Genomic DNA, 20378 nt, shown 5'->3' with positions numbered 1-20378 from the left:
CAATTAGATTTTAATTCTCTTCAGAAATTTTTTTTTGTTTTTGTAAGATTATTATTTATTCATAAAATCATAGGAAAAAGTAAATTAATACATCAAAACTAAATAGATATTTGAAATGTTAACAGAAAAACAGAGAATTCTAATACTAATTATATTGTGTTATATATGATGACCCCCCCCCCCCCACACACACACACACACACACACACACACACCCCACTTTACCCATCACAAAATATAACATAGCTATTTAAATTGTTCTTAACCCCACACACTTTACTTATCACAAAATATAAAATAGCTATATAAATTGTTCTTTACCCCAAAACAAGAACTGAGAATATAAAGATATGTACACAGTATCCCTACCCCATACTCCAAAATATATAATTCAAATAATATCTAAATTTAATAACATCCAAACCAAGCACTAAGATTAATTATGCACTAAATTGAAACAATTTCAAAAACTGAAAAGTGCTACAAAATCACACTACAAGTGATTTGTGAGACATATAGAAATAACTAATATACACAGAAAACTAACAAAAGAAAAATGCACTATTTTGCAGGAGTAATAAAATGATGTAAAACCTTTTCCTCATTAAAAAAACCCCAAACAAAATGAATATTTTGTAAATAAAAGAAGCAAAGCATCAAGATTACAGGATTGAAATAAAAAAATATCATATGTACAAAAAACTTATATACAATCACAAGTCATAAGCCACAGTGGTTCAGTGAGTATAAGGTGTTGGCCGAGAAATTTCAACTGGATTTTCCGGCATAGTTCCCACTTGTCAGTAGTGTTGGATATGGCAAGGGATAATTGGGTACAAGCCCGGAATCGAAAGAGAGAGAGAGAGAGAGAAATGGGGTTTAACGTGCACTTGACACAAACTAGGTCATTTCGGGATTAACAAATGGTTTAATTTTATTTCAATAATTCATTGCGCATAGGGGTCTTTAGCAGTGGGAGGAAACCGGAGGTCCCGGAGAAAACCCACAAGATTGGACAGGCAACCCTACTCCTTGCCACGTACAACCGGGGATTCGAAACCACGCCAGTTGACTCAATGACAGGCCGTATGATACCGCACGCACGTGCTTACCATTCGGCCATCCACCACCCCCTCCCCCATTCCCGGAATCGAAACCATCCCCACTGCGTTCACTTAGAAGAACCCTTGACAATTGAATTATTTCACTCAATGACAGACTTCCTGATCAAATGTGTGCGTGTTAATCATTGCCCCCCCCCCCCGGATTCTCGTTAAAGAACCCTTGACAGTTGCAATATTTTATATAAGAGTAGGGTGTGGGGCAGAATCACTCTAAGAACACAGAAAAGTAGGATACTAAACCGTATTTCATTTCATAAGCAAGGGAAAGTCACCTTTATGTAGGTCAAGGTTTTTTGTAATTCCGGGTGTATTTGATCTACATTTGGTTTCTAGTAATGCCTATTAAATACTTTATGATTTCTGACCAAATTCTAAGTGATTTATATGTCACTTTACTTGCTATATTATACATACATTTCTGAAGAGAATTAAAATCTAATTGTGTTTTGGAAGAAAAGTTAACATTAATAACAAAAAATAAATATTTAAAAATTGGGTCAAATGCATTCTTTCCCAGAAGTATAAAATAAATTGATGCTTGGGTTTTCTTGTTGTTATCATACAGCTAATACTCTTTCAATGGTGTTCCAGCCTAAAAAATAAAAAGTAGGCAATAAGAATACTTTCTATGGTTCACAACGTTTAAATAAACAATTTATTTTGCCACATCGAGACCGAGTCTCTATTTGGTTTCAACTTTGCGTAATGCTTATTGTGTCTTGTCCAGTTACAGACCCAGGCAGATTATGATGCTCAAATCAAATGAGTTAGAAGTCAGAAAAAAGTCTTGAGATTTGGGACTGAAGTCTCATAATAGGTCAACTATTCACCCTTTCATACATGTATTGTCTGCAAATCCAGACTCCCTACTACATCATGGCAGCACCTATTTACTTGGCAATGTCTAATTATTTTTGGACCCATTCTTATTTTATTTCCATTGACAACAAATTGGATATTACCCTTTAAAATCTACTGAAATCTATTTGAAAGTAAAATACTGTCCATCATTATTTTACTGCTATTTACTGTAAAAATACACATACATGTAGGGCCTATCGCAACTTGAAGGAAATCAATGGATGTGATTGGCAAAAATCAAGCATGCCAAGTACTTGAAACAGCAGAGTCCTAGGCATTGCCCCAAGAAGAATAACTAGATTACCAAGCAAGTGTATAGAAGTACTTCCTGATTAAAAATACAAATATGTTACTTACATTTTGCGTGTTTTCCCCTTGTCAGTGATACAGGACGGAGGACCTGACAAGGACAGCTGTCTAGTCGTTCGGATGGGACGAAAAACCGAGGTCCCGTGTACACATTGGCGTGCACGTAAAAGATTCCTTGGCAATTGGAATTCGATATAAGAGTAGGCTGTAGCGCCGCTGCCTGGGGTAAATTCCCTTCATAGCACACTGTATGGCGTATGCCCGTCTTCATTCGGATGGGACGAAAAACCGAGGTCCCGTGTACACATTGGCGTGCACGTAAAAGATTCCTTGGCAATTGGAATTCGATATAAGAGTAGGCTGTAGCGCCGCTGCCCGGGCAAAATTCCCTTCATAGCACACTGTATGGCGTATGCCCGTCTTCATTAGCCCAATTTATGAGCAAAACAGTAGGATGTTAAACCCCATTTCATTTCATTTTCAAAATAATAAAATAATTTGATGGCTTAATATTCAAAAGGTACAGTCCTTCATGTTTATAAAATTGTACGGGAGCCATAAAAAGCTCCTGATACCTTGAATATATGCAGTTTAAAAGTAAACAAAAATCTCAATATTTAGGAGAGAGAGAGAGAAATGGGGTTTAACGTCCATCCAACCCCCCCACCAAGTGTATAGAACCAGTTCCTGATTTAAAAAGCAAATATGCATGGTACTTACATAGTCTTTGTCTGATAAGCAAGATCTGTGAGAAAACGTCTCCACAATATCAATAGCCCTTTCCAACTTGATCTACCGAGGTGGGTAACTGAAAAAAAATTGGCAATGTATTAGTTGTCTGTCTACCTGTGGAATAACATGCATTTGTATCTGTTAAATTTTTGTGGTAGACAGATTGATATTATTTATATAACGTCTTACCCCAAACAAATTGCAAAAGAAACCATGAAGTTTCTGAGAGCGATATTTCGTAATTAGTGTGCTTTAATGGTGTGAGAATAAATAATTTCTTTTTAAATTTTTCAAACACAAACTGGTCATATATAAAATAGCATTTTCTGACAAGACCAGCGATAATCTCGTAAGATATGACTTTTACTATGTCTATTAAATGGTTTTCGACGTCTCTTCAAGGTCACCGTCTTGCGCCAAAGTCGTGAAACGCACCGTCGGGGGATTTGTTGGGGCCTGTCTCCCCCAGAAAAATTTATAGAAATTTCAAGTCGGTCTTGCCTGGCCGTGAATACGGCAACCTGAAAGTGGTCGATTTTAATGTAGACATCTGAACTCCAATCAACAAATCAATCAACCAGGCTGTTGTCGTTGCATTCACATGACACCAGACGTGTCACCGATGAAACAAATATGCCTGAAACAAATGTCGCTGTTAGTGCGACCCATTTGTGACAATTTCACGGTCCCAAATAATAGTCCTTTTTTACTATTAATAGTAATTCAATCAGTAAGTGCTATTTACCTTATAATAGTCGTCTTGGCTTTTACCCGACATTACACAAAACACCAATGGTAACTGTCGGGTGGTCTCTCCAGTCTTAATGAAGGCGTGGATGGAAAACAGCTGAGACCATGGCTTGTTCACCACCCGAAAAGTTGCATCCATATACCAAGTTTTTGCGCGTGCGAGTAGTTGCATCTGTCTATCAGTACAAAAAATGTGATGGCGCCTTTCCCCAACTTTTACTCTTTTTTGATAAAATCCCGGTGCACTATGATCAATGAAATCTTCGTCAAGCTAAAACAAAAAAAAAAAATAAAAAAAGTACATTTAATAATTACATGTTAATAAATAAATAAAATTGTACATTTAATTACATGTTAATAAATTCTTATATACATGGGTATTTAATTGCATGAGTACTTACGCTTAACGACACGTCAGTGGGATCTTTTGGTCGCAGAGTCTGTCGGGTTCTTTGTAGCGACCTGCCATGGGTGGTCTGCTATGAATGGGTTCTTCTGCAGAACCGACACTGGATAAAACTCTCTCCGCTATTGAGGAACATGACTTGGTAAAAACATTTCCTTTGGCTTCATGCTTTGCCTGTAATGATAAGATAAAACATATTAAACTACAAATATATTATTGGTTTATTTATATTTTATTTATTTACACACATATATAAATTTTTAATTTAATTGATATATAATTTCTAAACCTACTGTAACTTTTATCTTGGTAGCCGTCTGTATACCGGGTTCTGCTGGGTGAAGATGGTTCTTTAAGCCTGGTTGGTATGTATCACCATCTTGGATTACTGTAGCCGGACATCGTGTTGGTCCGCTTCTTTTGGAACACCTCCAAATCGTAGTTTTCTTCTCTGTCTAAAATATATTAAATTCATTTATTATTATAGAGTTAACTAGGTTAACTAGAGTTAATTATCTTTACATTTTGTAGCTGAAATACATTTCTATACAAGGTAGTTAACTAGGTAAAAAAGATCACCCTACCTTAATTGTATAACTAAACCCTTGGTTGTCAAACAACTTGGACTTGCCACGGGAGGTACCAGCTTCTACCTGCGTATACACCACTACGGGTTCTTCGTCGCAGAAGACACTAACGTCGGCATCGTCTGAGATGGAGGACTCCATGACCGGAACTGGCACATCGTATCGGGTTTCGGCTGTAAACGATTCTTCTACTTCCATAGGTTCAGTTGTTGGGACCTCCATAACTTCTTTTTGTTGTTCGTCCATATCTTCCGTCTGCTTATTAGATTTAAGGTTGTTTTTTTTAAACATAAATTAGATTACAATTCAACTAACACAAAAGTGTAAAAATATTTTTTTCTAGTCTGTGCCCGCGTTTATGTCTACTCTTGGCAAAATTGTTATAATATAAAAAAAATCATGAAACAAGAATCAAAATGGCCGCCAATCGGGTCTCCAACGCCAATCCAACCTCCCAAGATATAATTTCAAAACAGATTCTTACCTGCTGGTTCAAGTCGAGCCGTTTCTGCTTTAATCATAATGTGATTCTGTAATGTAAGTATTTGAACAACATCGTAGCGCCGAACAACTAATGTTAATTAAGCATGATTTCAGAAAAATTGAACAGATTTGATAATAACATGCCGAAATTTTTTTCCTGACCGCGCCATATTATAAACATGAACTTCCGGTTTAAATTGTTGGAGTTTTTTTTAAGGAAACGAAATACTAATATTATACAGAGAAACAATATCGATGCTAAATTACATACATGGTATTATTTTTTTATATAAATATTCACAAACCTGCGGTCTTGTATTCTATGTGACCATTAGCTTACATTTGTCAAACATATCACTGCTCCAAAATCATTTCAACACGTTGTTAAATGTTAAGTAATTGTGTGAAATCACTTCATTTAATGTCCGCTTCCACCGAGATGATATCGCAGACAAAATGTAGCCTATGGTACGTTGATTTTATCAACCAATCACATTCAATAACAGTTTTACTTATTTTCTTGTCAACGCATTTGGAGTCAATTGTTAAAATCACACCGGGCATGAGCGCTCAACAGGCCTTTGATCTACCAGTTTATTGGGCCCAATTTTATTTTAACTACAGACATCTTAACACCAATTAGCATTCAAGTCTGTCTGGCTATATTGTCTGAGTAAAAAATACCTTTCTCTTACTTGTGGACCCCCGGATTAAGACTTTGTATGGAGTTCAAATTTAAAAAAAAAAAATATTTGTTGACGGTACACATTACTTGTGTTAATTATATGGAAAAAACACAAGATTTGTGTTAATGCATTAAAAAGAACACAAGTTTGTGTTAATGCAATGCAAAACAACACATAACTTGTGTAGAATAATTTTCACACAAGTACTTGTGTTGAGATCCAACACAAGTTTTTTTTCAGCGTAAAAAAATATGTGGCCCTATTACGCTTCGTACATTTACCTTACGAGACAAGAATTTTGTTTTATAACATTTACATACTACCAATATTTGAATATTGCTCTATTGTTTGGGGAAATGCTACCAAAAGTAGATTAGACATTCTTTTAAAATTACAAAAGAGGGCAGCAAGAACTGTTTATTTACTAAACTCGGTTGACTTACCCTTACACAGAGGATTCTTTATAAGAAAATTGTCTTATCATTCAAAATTATTACATTTAATACTCCACTTTATCTAAATTCCTATTTTATTGAAAAATCTCTTGTTTCCAAAATGGATATCTTGCTCCGTTCACAGACCAGTAAATCTCTTTTTCTTCAAAATGCAAAACGGAATCCATGAAACGTACTTTTCATTATTCTTCATGTCTTTTATGGAACAATCTGCCTTATGATATAAAGATGTGTAAAAATGTTGAAAATTTTAAGATTAAACTGAAAACTCATTTATTTTGCACACTGAAGGAACCATAATATTCAACTGATGACATACTTATTATTTTTAACTTGCAACTGCATTCTATCTTATTTTGTGTGTAATTATAGTGTTCTTCTTATATTCTACTTGTATAATGTATGTTTTGTAGTTTGGGAGTGACTTCCCAAACTTCCCACTTTAAAATGCTATTGCATTTCAAATGATTTTGATTTTATCCTGATATTACATGTATATATGTCTTTGTAGCTTAGGAGGGACCTATGGAAGATTAGGGTTTTTTTTGCAAACTAAATACGTTGCCTCATTAAATAAAGTTTTTATTATTATTATTATAAATATTATAGGTCCACAAATCTTGTGGAGAGAGCTAGAGAATGTCGAATATGGGCCATGACATTGGTTTTATTTATGGGACTTGATTTATTGGCTTGTTCCCGTATAGTGAAATATTGAGTTATTTCCCTTGAAACAGGCGGCTATTATCCAGATGAGGCCAAAAAATAATATCCGTGTATATAACGTTACCACCACCCCTCCCCACAAATAGTGTAGGATAATTAGGGCCGTTTCGGGCTGTTGTTGATATTGAAATTTCGGTGCTTGAAAAATGGCTGTAGAAAACCACAGCTAGAGCGATTTACAGGACTTGCATGGGAAATGAGAAAAATGTTTAGGATAACAATAAACACGGGTATTTTAGTCTGGCCTTAATGCACTTAAAAAAAAAATAAAATAAACAAATATCTTTTGCACCATTGTTAATAAAGATAGACATGTATTTCATTTGATTAGTTTAAAAAAATACGGGCACATTTATCATAAATGACTTTCAACTTTCAGAACACTTCACGGCAAACAAATAATAGTCTCCAGTCACAATCATATAGCCTTCCGTTAAAAGGACAAGAAACAAGAAGAGATTTTTCTGTTGTTGACCACTGCTATGCCGTTAACCCAGACACGCTAAAAAGAAAATATTTAGAAGTAATGGAGGAATTAAAAAAGCACTAAAAAAGAATTATCAAATGCTAAAAGAAGAGAAAAGAGGAGTAAACTCACCACTGCGGCTCGGCTACAAGATCTCCGAAAACTGTCCGAACAAACAGAAGAATTCCTGAATGAATATAAAGGTACTTTCAAGCTAGAGAATATTATATAAAATAACTATTTTTATCATGCGGTAAATGATTGGATACCAATCGATAAAAAGAAAAGCCCTTTCCCCAGATAATACTTACAGATGAAGAGTATGTGTGTGTGTGTGTGGGGGGGGGGGGGGCGGGGGAGGGGGATATTGAGATTTTAAATCACCGAAAGAAAAAAAAACCCATAGATATGACGATTATGTGATTCAAACAAATACAAAAATCTGTATTCCTGTAGATAATTTTTTAAAAAATTTTTTTTATAGAAGACCAGAAACAATTTGCAACAATTTATTCTATTATGGACCGAAGTCTTATGATTATATAAGGGGCAAATTTGCTTTACCCCATCCATCAACAATACGCAAGTAAATATTTGTTTCTTTGTAAAGATATACATACACTGTAGAATAATTATTTGTGGCCCACAATTTGTATGAAATATACCATTTATGGTTTCAACCTTTATGATCTTAATTTTGGTATTTCTATTTCAGATGGTTGAGTAGCATCGACGTCAGGGATTTCTCAGCAGGTACTGGAGATGCTACGAAAGAAAAGAACAGAGAACCCAACTGAATATACTTACTGCTCTATTATGATCGATGGCATGTCAAGTAGAAAAAGAGTTGGGTAGGATCCAAAAGAGCAACAGATGGTTGGTTTTCTTAATCTTGGTTCCGGCATAATTGACAGTGAAGTCACAGAAGCGCGTGAAGCTTTGGCCATACTAGCTGTTGGCATTACAGGTATATATACATCCTATTCATATACTTAGTTTACGTTTTAATGTAGTTTCTTTCTTAAAGTGTCGTGATGTTGGGTTGTTGCTTTCTGAAGGGCGACACCACGACATCACGACATGATACCGATCAGTCACTATACTTTGTTGATGTGTAAAGGCTAAAATACATTGCCCAGCTAGAGAAGCAGCTGTAAAAATATCCATCTATACCAAGATCATCACCTACTTCCAATGAAAAAAAAAATACTTTATTAAAGAACGTAAATTATTTTCAGGTCACTGGAAAATTCCAATCGGATATTTTCTGATTTATGACATCTCTGCCGACGTACAGTCACAACCTATTTTATCATCCTTATCTTCATTATTTGAAGTTGGTTAACGAGCTGTGGCAGTGGTAATGGATGGACATTAATGGATGATAATTTAATATCTCATTTCAGTCATCCATCTAAGCCCTCCCTAAATGTATATCTCTTTTTTGATGCGTGTCATTTATTAAAGAATCTCAGGGGTGCCTTGCATTCTTTGCGAGAGCTAAGTGAAGAATCAATTGGCACAGCCTTTTGGTCTGATATTGTGAAATTACAAAATTTACAATAAGAAGAAGGTTTGCGAGCGGCAAACAAATTAACATCTAAACATATTGACTTCCATCAGCAAAAAAAAGAACGTTAAGCTTGCCGCTCAAACTCTGTCTTCGTCGGTTGCCAAAGGCTTGGAATTTGCCGCAGCTTCAGGCAGCAAAGGTTTTGCAAATTGTAATAGCACCATAAATTTTATTTCTATTGTTGATCAAATGTTGGATATTTTTAATAGTCGTACACCAGCAATAAAATATGGATTTAAAAGTCCTATACGGGCCAATAATATTACTTACATTGAAATGTTTTTATTAAAGACAAAACTATGTTGCTAAATTTAAAAGACATGGCGCGAAAACGTGCATGTACAGGAAAGCGCAAAATAAGTGTGATTGGGTTTTCATCAAATATTGACAGTCTTTTAGGTCTTGCTAAAGAATTACTTCTTCCGTCTACTGAAAGCAGCCTCACAATGCATTATATTTTAGCATATAAATTATCGCAAGATTATTTAGAAATGCTATTCTCTGCGATTCGCAGATATGGCGGCTGGAACAATAATCCCTCGGCAGCCCAGTTCTCAGAAGCATATAGATCACTTCTTGGTCATGCAGGAATTCTTATTTACGAGTCATCTTCTTCAAACTGTATACCACAAGATACCACCTTGATATTACATATTGAAAACCAAAATAATCAGCCAGTATTAAAGGACAATATTGGTGCCAGTCATTATCACATATGTGATAGAGCTGGTTAAACACATTCCAAATATAATTTTAACACAGAATTCATTGCTACAGAGCTGAGTAATACAGGTTTCCTGAATCGGAAGTGACGAACACCAAAGGAAAACACGAGTCATCTCTCTATATAACTGACTGATGTGACGGGTGATAACGGATATACGGGCGAATTTCTGCTCACAGATAATTCCTTCGAAGACCAAGAGTTATTCATTAATGTGAGACGATTCCATACTACCAGACTGACAAACATCAATCACGAAGGAAAATTAATTCATAAGAAGCTTACAAAAACAATATTATTTCAAAATCAGTAAATAAATATTATGATACTTGTAGTAGATACATTAGTTCAGTTTGAATATTCCCAGTGTGTCATATTACATTGAAGAATTTTGTGCATATAAAATATACTTGCACGTGTTCTTTTACGTGCAATCCCACATCGGGAGCGAACCTGAGACCTCGGGGTGAGGTACGTCTTATTCAGTGAGTCACCGTGGCACCAATGTGTTGAAAGCGAAATTGTGAAAACAGAATTAAATTAAGAAATTTTTATCAACATAATTTTGAAAGATTATTTATGCAATATATATTGAATAGAGAAGTATATTAAACATACATTATGCAAGAGCTAAATCTACCTTTAGGCCTGGAATGTTATGGATATGGCAAGGGATAATTGGGTACAAGCCCGGAATCGAAAGAGAGAGAGAGAGAAATGGGGTTTAACGTCCACTTGACACAAACTAGGTCATTTCGAGATTAACATATGGTTTAATTTTATTTCAATAATTCGTTGCGCATAGGGGTCTTTAGCAGTGGGAGGAAACCGGAGGTCCCGGAGAAAACCCACAAGATTGGACAGGCGACCCTACTCCTTGTCACGTACAACCGGGGATTCGAAACCACGCCAGTTGACTCAATGACAGGCCATATGATACCGCACGCACGTGCTTACCATTCGGCCATCCACCACCCCCTCCCCCATATACGGAATCGAAACCATCCCCACTGCGTTCACTTAGAAGAACCCTTGACAATTAAATTATTTGACTCAATGACAGACTTCCTGATCATATGTGTGCGTGTTAATCATTGCCCCCCCCCCCCCCCCGGGTTCCCGTTAAAGAACCCTTGACAGTTGAAATATTTGATATAAGAGTAGGGTGTAGGGCAGAATCACTCTAAGAACACAGAAAAGTAGGATACTAAACCGTATTTCATTTCATAAGCAAGGGAAAGTCACCTTTATGTAGGTCAAGGTTTTTTGTAATTCTGGGTGTATTTGATCTACATTTGGTTTCTAGTAATGCCTATTAAATACTTTATGATTTCTGACCAAATTCTAAGTGATTTATATGTCACTTTACTTGCTATATTATACATACATTTCTGAAGAGAATTAAAATCTAATTGTGTTTTGGAAGAAAATTTAACATTAATAACAAAAAATAAATATTTAAAAATTGGGTCAAATGCATTCTTTCCCAGAAGTATAAAATAAATTGATGCTTGGGTTTTCTTGTTGTTATCATACAGCAAATACTCTTTCAATGGTGTTCCAGCCTAAAAAATAAAAAGTAGGCAATAAGAATACTTTCTATGGTTCACAACGTTTAAATAAACAATTTATTTTGCCACATCGAGACCGAGTCTCTATTTGGTTTCAACTTTGCGTAACGCTTATTGTGTCTTGTCCAGTTACAGACCCAGGCAGATTATTATGCTCAAATCAAATGAGTTAGAAGACAGAAAAAAGTCTTGAGATTTGGGACTGAAGTCTCATAATAGGTCAACTATTCACCCTTTCATACATGTATTATCTGCAAATCCAGATTCCCTACTACATCATGGCAGCACCTATTTACTTGGCAATGTCTAATTATTTTTGGACCCATTCTTATTTTATTTCCATTGACAACAAATTGGATATTACCCTTTAAAATCTATTGAAATCTATTTGAAAGTAAAATACTGTCCATCATTATTTTACTGCTATTTACTGTAAAAATACACATACATGTAGGGCGAATCACAACTTGAAGGAAATCAATGGATGTGATTGGCAAAAATCAAGCATGCCAAGTACTTGAAACAGCAGAGTCCTAGGCATTGCCCCAAGAACAATAACTAGATTACCAAGCAAGTGTATAGAAGTACTTCCTGATTAAAAATACAAATATATATGTTACTTACATTTTGCGTGTTTTCCCCTTGTCAGTGATACAGGACGGAGGACCTGACAAGGACAGCTGTCTAGTCGTTCGGATGGGACGAAAAACCGAGGTCCCGTGTACACATTGGCGTGCACGTAAAAGATTCCTTGGCAATTGGAATTCGATATAAGAGTAGGCTGTAGCGCCGCTGCCCGGGCAAAATTCCCTTCATAGCACACTGTATGGCGTATGCCCGTCTTCATTAGCCCAATTTATGAGCAAAACAGTAGGATGTTAAACCCCATTTCATTTCATTTTCAAAATTATAAAATAATTTGATGGCTTAATATTCAAAAGGTACAGTCCTTCATGTTTATAAAATTGTACGGGAGCCATAAAAAGCTCCTGATACCTTGAATATATGCAGTTTAAAAGTAAACAAAAATCTCAATATTTAGGAGAGAGAGAGAGAAATGGGGTTTAACGTCCATCCACCCCCCCCCCCCCCACCAAGTGTATAGAACCAGTTCCTGATTTAAAAAGCAAATATGCATGGTACTTACATAGTCTTTGTCTGATAAGCAAGATCTGTGAGAAAACGTCTCCACAATATCAATAGCCCTTTCCAACGTGATCTTCCGAGGTGGGTAACTGAAAAAAAAAATGGCAATGTATTAGTTGGCTTAAATTGACTAGACAGTTTTGATTATTAAAAAAATGTTAATTTAATTACATTTGTTTTGTTTCATGTGTTGGTTTGCTTTGCCACAGATGAGACAATGATATCTACATATAACTAAGATTCTGTCTCTGCTCATACATGACGTGTACAGTTTTACTATACTAAACTGAATTTTAGATTTCAAAATAGCATAACAATCTTTTCTATTAGAATTGAATAGTTACCCACCAAGAAAAAGCTGCTCTATCATCATTTTTTCCAGCCATTTCTTCTTCCATTTTTTTCTTTTATAATTTCGTTTGTTATTACATGATCTTTTTCTGGGTGATTTGCATATACATCCAATATTGAAACTGAAAAAATAAATACATGATATGTAATTTACGATTAAAGCTACCTTACCATATATACAAACTGTGTGATATGAAATTGAAACTAATGTATCTATATGTATCAAAAGTTTTAATCCCAAGGAACTACCTAAGACGTAAAAGTTTATCTTAATAATCCTTGTTTGTCACATGGTTTAACTGTCGCAGTAATTAGAAGACGGCCATGGTGACTGAGTAAATTAGGTGCTGGCACACTAGCATGGAGGCCACAGGTTATCTCTTGGGGTTGACCGAGAAAGCTCATCTTGATTTTGCAGAGTGGTTTCCCCTGAGATCCAATGTACACGTTGGCGTACACATAAAAGTTCTCTTGGCAGTTTGAATTCGGTATGAGAGTAGGCCATAGTGTCGCTGCCCAGACAAACATTTTCACTTAGCACAATGCATTAGACCAGTCGGAGCTGACCAGTAGGACGTTGTCTTTAAACCCCATTTCATTTCAGGTAAACTAGTATTTTTCTAGTAAGATTGAAGTCTCTCTACTTTCTTTATATGTAAATATCATATTTGAAATAAGTCATACTTTTATTCGATATGGGGTGGGGCTGGGGGGAATGGTCTAGTAGGTAATGCATGCGCATGAAATCACAGGGTCTGTCATTGTGTTAAGTGGCATGGTTTCAATTTCAAGGAGTAGAGTCGCCTGTCCAATCTCTTGAGTTTTTTCGCTGGGTCATTCGGTTTCCTCCGTTTTCTAAATACATGTACCCCTACGCCAAGCGAATTATTCATATTAAATTGAAGCATACCTTCTCTGATCTCTGGGTCCTTTTGTTTCCTCCTTTTGCTAAATACCCATACCCGCAAGCGAATTATTCATATTAAATTTAACCTTACCTGTCCTTTTTCCCGAAACGACCTAGCGTCTGTAGGCTAAGTAGATATAAGGACCCATCTTGCAACAACTCTACATGTAGGTTCGTGCATAATTAATATTACAGTAACATACCAATTTTTAATACATGTAGAATGAGACAGTGCGCAGGGAAAGGGTGGAAACGGAAGTAGGCTAATCCTCGTCGTAGTTGATTACCGGTATGCATATAGGCACAGCATGGACTACTTGATTCTTCAAATACAAGTACATGTAAGGCCTTGTTTATGTCATTTCTCTCTCCCTCTCTCTCTGTTGCATGTAAGTGCCATATAAATACTTTATTTTGGATTGTATGTTCACATACACTAATCATTGTAGGACATTGGTAAAAAAAAAAAAAGAAAATATAAAAATTAATTGAAATTTTTACCTGTTTTTCTTCGATTCAATGCCAATGGAGTCCTTGGTAAATTCTCAATAATTATTGCTGGAAGGTGGAAAGAGTCACATATCATCATTGACTGGAAAAAATAATAAAACTATAGAGAAACTTCCACAGGCTGATTCTAGTTCCATTATTTATTAACTGTGACTGAATCAGGCAAAAATGGGGCCTAATATTAAATATTACACAGACTCACAGAGGTTGAACAACGGATTACATGTCATTTGGGACTCGCGTCATTTGGGACTCAAAAAAATATGACCACGACATTTGGGACTCGGGTATACGACGTTTGGGACTTTGGTATACGTCGTTTGGGACTCGGGTTAACGACGTTTGGGACTCGGGATAATTTATTAGAAATAGGCCAATTCAAAACACGAAAGAAAATATTTATTAACATGAAACACGTGGTTAGTAAAAGGCTCAACCAAACGATAAAACATTAGTTGCACTTACGGTTCTTTGATAATCATCGTTTCTCATAAAAGTTTTATATTTATTTAAAACGAATAATATGCTGATGAATTTATTTGAAAATGACCTACACAAAAAACAAAATAAATATTTACACGACATGCAATCTTTTTTTTACAAGCCCCTAGAAATTGTTAACGATAATCCGTGAGCTGCACGTTGACATGTTTTTTCGTAGATGGCAATACCAATTGATAAATTAGTGCGTGCAAGGCAAAGTTTTTTTGTGGAAAATATAAGAAATGGCAACGAACAAAGCGGGATAATTAAAGCTGATTAACTGATAATCCCAATGTTATTACAGTATGTTCAAAGAAACCTAACGGTTCTTTGGTGGATGAGGAAAAACGTGAGTTGTCAATCATCGAGAATGGCGGCCGTGTGTTGATTGCAGTTATACCGTTTCACGAAAAAACATTAGCAGTGGTCGGTCAATCAAGCTCGTTTACTATTTATAACGCAAATTTTTCGATTCGGTTAAAACAAAATATACGTCCATTTTAATTGGCCGAAGGATGTGTGACTAATAGAAATATGGCGGGCGGACAAACTGACCAAACAGTATATTTCGAGGTATTTGAGGTAAGCTAATTTAATATTATATCATAACTGCATGTGCATACTTGTGTTTCTGTGTGATTAAATATTCAAAAAATCATTCTTAGGATACAGCCTCGACACCAGTCCGCCTTGAATTGCAATGTTTGTTTTGTGTTCTGGGCGCCATTTTGAAAAAAACTGACATGACCTATATAATACAATCCAGCGATAGTGCGGTCAATTTCCTTTAAAAGGGAATCCGAATTTGTTAATTTTCTGCAATATCACTTCGGTGGTAGCAGACGTTAAATAAAGCTATTTCACGTACAAAGACCTACAATAAAATCCAGGTGAATTGGGAAAAATATTCATGTATTTTCTTGATGAAGAGTAGCTATTTCAATTTGTAAATGCCCAGTCATCTTAGACAAATAATAATTCCAACTTCAAATCAGTTGTATTTATTCAAATCATACTATGAATAATTGTATTTTTCCACTTGCATAATAATAAAAACTTGACTTTTATTATTTTATTTCTTCAGGCCAAGAACATGGAAAATTGGTAATTGCCTTGTATCACTGCTAACTATAAGGCACAGGGAGCCTTGGGCAGAAATGATAATAATATGGTTCTCAGATATGTTACTGTGTACAGACTGAACAAAAAATATATATACACTTGCTATTACATGTACATTATATCATTGGCAATAATAAGATCCAATTTTAGTTTTTAGTTACACACTGTTAACCACCAATAGATGACAATAAATCATAAAATGTATTCAGCTCGACGTAAGACTTAAATAAATAGATACAGTTGGTTTAACTTGAATAGAAGTTTTGATTATCTATGCTGCATATATGCATATATCACCTTACAGCTGAATCACATTACATATCTTTTTAGTTGATGTTCATATCGTCTTACGTATTTGTCAACATCAATGTGACCTTGTTCTGTCACATTAGCCTTTTCAGACTTGTCTCACCTTACAGCTCAATCACATTACATATCTTTTTAGTTGATGTTCATATCGTCTTACGTATTTTTCAACATCAATGTGACCTTGTTCTATGTCACATTAGCCTTTTCAGAATTTACTCACCACACCCTCGCATAGTTATGAATTTATTGTTTCACTTGACTAAAGAAACATTTTGTAGGAATGTATGCTTTTATAGATTGGACACTTGTTTGCAATATCATTGTCGGTGGAAACTGGCACTATACCTAAAGAATGACTGAACAAATAGCGGAGACGGGGTTTCAGCCGGCTGATTTAAATTATTTCTTTAAATACAGTAAAGCTTGAAATATGTCAGTTTTCACTCTTTAGAATGTTTTTGTAAATAAGTTTTTATTATAGTTTCCGTGGCGTATTCCCAATAAGCGTTAGAAACAAAGATATACACCCTTAATCCCGGTGCCGATAAATGTTGGGTTGTGTGGAACATGCTAACAAATCTCGGGTACGATATATGTTTGATTCTGGTTGAGAACAGCATGAGAGCAACATGAATGTTTTCATTGGAGATGAGACGCAAATATTCAAAGGGGTCAGACAAACTCTAAACCAACCGCGTTCCCTTTACTGAGTCCCTTCAAAGGAGGCCCTGTCTGTCTACCTGTGGAATAACATGCATTTGTATCTGTTAAATTTGTGTGGTAGACAGATTGATATTATTTATATAACGTCTTACCCCAAACAAATTGCAAAAGAAACCATGAAGTTTCTGAGAGCGATATTTCGTAATTAGTGTGCTTTAATGGTGGGAGAATAAATAATTTCTTTTTAAATTTTTCAAACTGGTCATATATAAAATAGCATTTTCTGACAAGACCAGCGATAATCTCGTAAGATATGACTTTTACTATGTCTATTAAATGGTTTTCGACGTCTCTTCAAGGTCACTGTCTTGCGCCAAAGTCGTGAAACGCACCGTCGGGGGATTTGTTGGGGCCTGTCTCCCCCAGAAAAATTTCTAGAAATTTCAAGTCGGTCTTGCCTGGCCGTGAATACGGCAACCTGAAAGTGGTCGATTTTAATGTAGACATCTGAACTCCAATCAACAAATCAATCAACCAGGCTGTTGTCGTTGCATTCACATGACACCAGACGTGTCACCGATGAAACAAATATGCCTGAAACAAATGTCGCTGTTAGTGCGACCCATTTGTGACAATTTCAAGGTCCCAAATAATAGTCCTTTTTTACTATTAATAGTAATTCAATCAGTAAGTGCTATTTACCTTATAATAGTCGTCTTGGCTTTTACCCGACATTACACAAAACACCAATGGTAACTGTCGGGTGGTCTCTCCAGTCTTAATGAAGGCGTGGATGGAAAACAGCTGAGACCATGGCTTGTTCACCACCCGAAAAGTTGCATCCATATACCAAGTTTTTGCGCGTGCGAGTAGTTGCATCTGTCTATCAGTACAAAAAATGTGATGGCGCCTTTCCCCAACTTTTACTCTTTTTTGATAAAATCCCGGTGCACTATGATCGATGAAATCTTCGTCAAGCTAAAACAAAAAATAAATAAAAAAGTACATTTAATTACATGTTAATAAATAAATAAAATTGTACATTTAATTACATGTTAATAAATTCTTATATACATGGGTATTTAATTGCATGAATACTTACGCTTGACGACACGTCAGTGGGATCTTTTGGTCGCAGAGTCTGTCGGGTTCTTTGTAGCGACCTTACAAGTGCTGCCATGGGTGGTCTGCTATGAATGGGTTCTTCTGCAGAACCGACACTGGATAAAACTCTCTCCGCTATTGAGGAACATGACTTGGTAAAAACATTTCCTTTGGCTTCATGCTTTGCCTGTAATGATAAGATAAAACATATTAAACTACAAATATATTATTGGTTTATTTATATTTTATTTATTTACACACATATATAAATTTTTAATTTAATTGATATATAATTTTTAAACCTACTGTAACTTTTATCTTGGTAGCCGTGTGTATACCGGGTTCTGCTGGGTGAAGATGGAACACCTCCAAATCGTAGTTTTCTTCTCTGTCTAAAATATATTAAATTCATTTATTATTATAGAGTTAACTAGGTTAACCAGAGTTAATTATCTTTACATTTTGTAGCTGAAATACATTTCTATACAAGGTAGTTAACTAGGTAAAATAAATCACCCTACCTTAATTGTATAACTAAACCCTTGGTTGTCAAACAACTTGGACTTGCCACGGGAGGAACCAGCTTCTACCTGCGTATACACCACTACGGGTTCTTCGTCGCAGAAGACACTAACGTCGGCATCGTCTGAGATGGAGGACTCCATGACCGGAACTGGCACATCGTATCGGGTTTCGGCTGTAAACGATTCTTCTACTTCCATAGGTTCAGTTGTTGGGACCTCCATAACTTCTTGTTGTTCGTCCATATCTTCCGTCTGCTTATTAGATTTAAGGTTGTTTTTTTAAACATAAATTAGATTACAATTCAACTAACACAAAAGTGTAAAAAGATTTTTTTCTAGTATGTGCCCGCGTTTATGTCTACTCTTGGCAAAATCGTTATAATATAAAAAAAAATCATGAAACAAGAATCAAAATGGCCGCCAATCGGGTCTCCAACGCCAATCCAACCTCCCAAGATATAATTTCAAAACAGATTCTTACCTGCTGGTTCAAGTCGAGCCGTTTCTGCTTTAATTATAATGTGATTCTGTAATGTAAGTATTTGAACAACATCGTAGCGCCGAACAACTAATGTTAATTAAGCATGATTTCAGAAAAATTGAACAGATTTGATAATAACATGCCAAAAATTTTTTCCTGACCGCGCCATATTATAAACATGAACTTCCGGTTTAAATTGTTGGAGTTTTTTTTAAGGAACAAAATACTAACATTATACAGAGAAACAATATCGATGCTAAATTACATACATGGTATTATTTTTTTTATATAAATATTCACAAACCTGCGGTCTTGTATTCTATGTGACCATTAGCTTACATTTGTCAAACATATCACTGCTCCAAAATCATTTCAGCACGTTGTTAAATGTTAAATTAATTGTGTGAAATCACTTCATTTAATGTCCGCTTCCACCGAGATGATATCGCAGACAAAATGTAGCCTATAGTACGTTGATTTTATCAACCAATCACATTCAATAACAGTTTTACTTATTTTCTTGTCAACGCATTTGGAGTCAATTGTTAAAATCACACCGGGCATGAGCGCTCAACAGGCCTTTGATCTACCAGTTTATTGGGCCCAACTTTATTTTAACTACAGACATCTTAACACCAATTAGTATTCAAGTCTGTCTGGCTATATTGTCTGAGTAAAAAATACCTTTCTCTTACTTGTGGACCCCGGATTAAGACTTTGTATGGAGTTCAAATTTAAAAAAAAAAAATATTTGTTGACGGTACACATTACTTGTGTTAATTATATGGAAAAAACACAAGATTTGTGTTAATGCATTAAAAAGAACACAAGTTTGTGTTAATGCAATGCAAAACAACACATAACTTGTGTAGAATAATTTTCACACAAGTACTTGTGTTGAGATCCAACACAAGTTTTATTTCAGTGTATAAACTATTAATTAGACATTTATTAACAAAACAAGGCCATAATCAAACTCTCGATGGCATCGGATACCGGAGATTTTAACTAAATTAGAAAGGTTTGCCATTTAAAAATGGGAAAGCGAGGCTAAGTCTCGAATATACCAGTGCCTAGATAACAAACCTTGCCTCCCAACCCTCAGTATTTCAAGATAAGAGATGGTGCTATATAGTTCCACGCAGCAACTCCAACGCAAATCACATCGGGCCTCAGTAAGCAAAATTGACAACATATTTCATCAAAACAAACTACAGTTAAGCAAAAATCCTACCTGAAACGGGTATAAATCATCGTATCTAAAATCGAGGCGTTAAGCGGTTACTAGGAACGCCATTTTTAAACAGGAGATGTATGTCGGATAA

At 35.5% G+C, this 20378-nt stretch overlaps 1 long non-coding RNA gene across 4 annotated transcripts; it reads right to left on the bottom strand.

Moving 5' to 3' along the window:
- Window positions 1-1302: 1302 nt before the first annotated feature.
- LOC126815491 (uncharacterized) lies at window positions 1303-19743 on the bottom strand. Of its 4 annotated transcripts, XR_007677930.2 has the most exons (9): window positions 19054-19743; window positions 18570-18824; window positions 18355-18440; window positions 18047-18235; window positions 17647-17922; window positions 14359-14449; window positions 12948-13072; window positions 12601-12688; window positions 11232-11447 (listed from the first exon to the last, which is right to left on the bottom strand). It is a non-coding gene; the product is annotated as an uncharacterized LOC126815491 (long non-coding RNA). The 4 variants fall into 4 exon arrangements; XR_008787471.1 differs by lacking the exons at window positions 11232-11447; window positions 12601-12688; window positions 19054-19743 and adding exons at window positions 1303-1716; window positions 3015-3102 and having other exon boundaries at window positions 18570-19004; XR_008787470.1 differs by lacking the exons at window positions 11232-11447; window positions 12601-12688; window positions 19054-19743 and adding an exon at window positions 2533-3102 and having other exon boundaries at window positions 18570-18996.
- Window positions 19744-20378: the final 635 nt, after the last annotated feature.

Source organism: Patella vulgata, chromosome 3, assembly GCF_932274485.2.
Source record: "Patella vulgata chromosome 3, xgPatVulg1.2, whole genome shotgun sequence".
NCBI classification, from domain to species: Eukaryota; Metazoa; Mollusca; class Gastropoda; family Patellidae; genus Patella; species Patella vulgata.
This window is presented reverse-complemented; position numbering and strand designations above follow the sequence as displayed.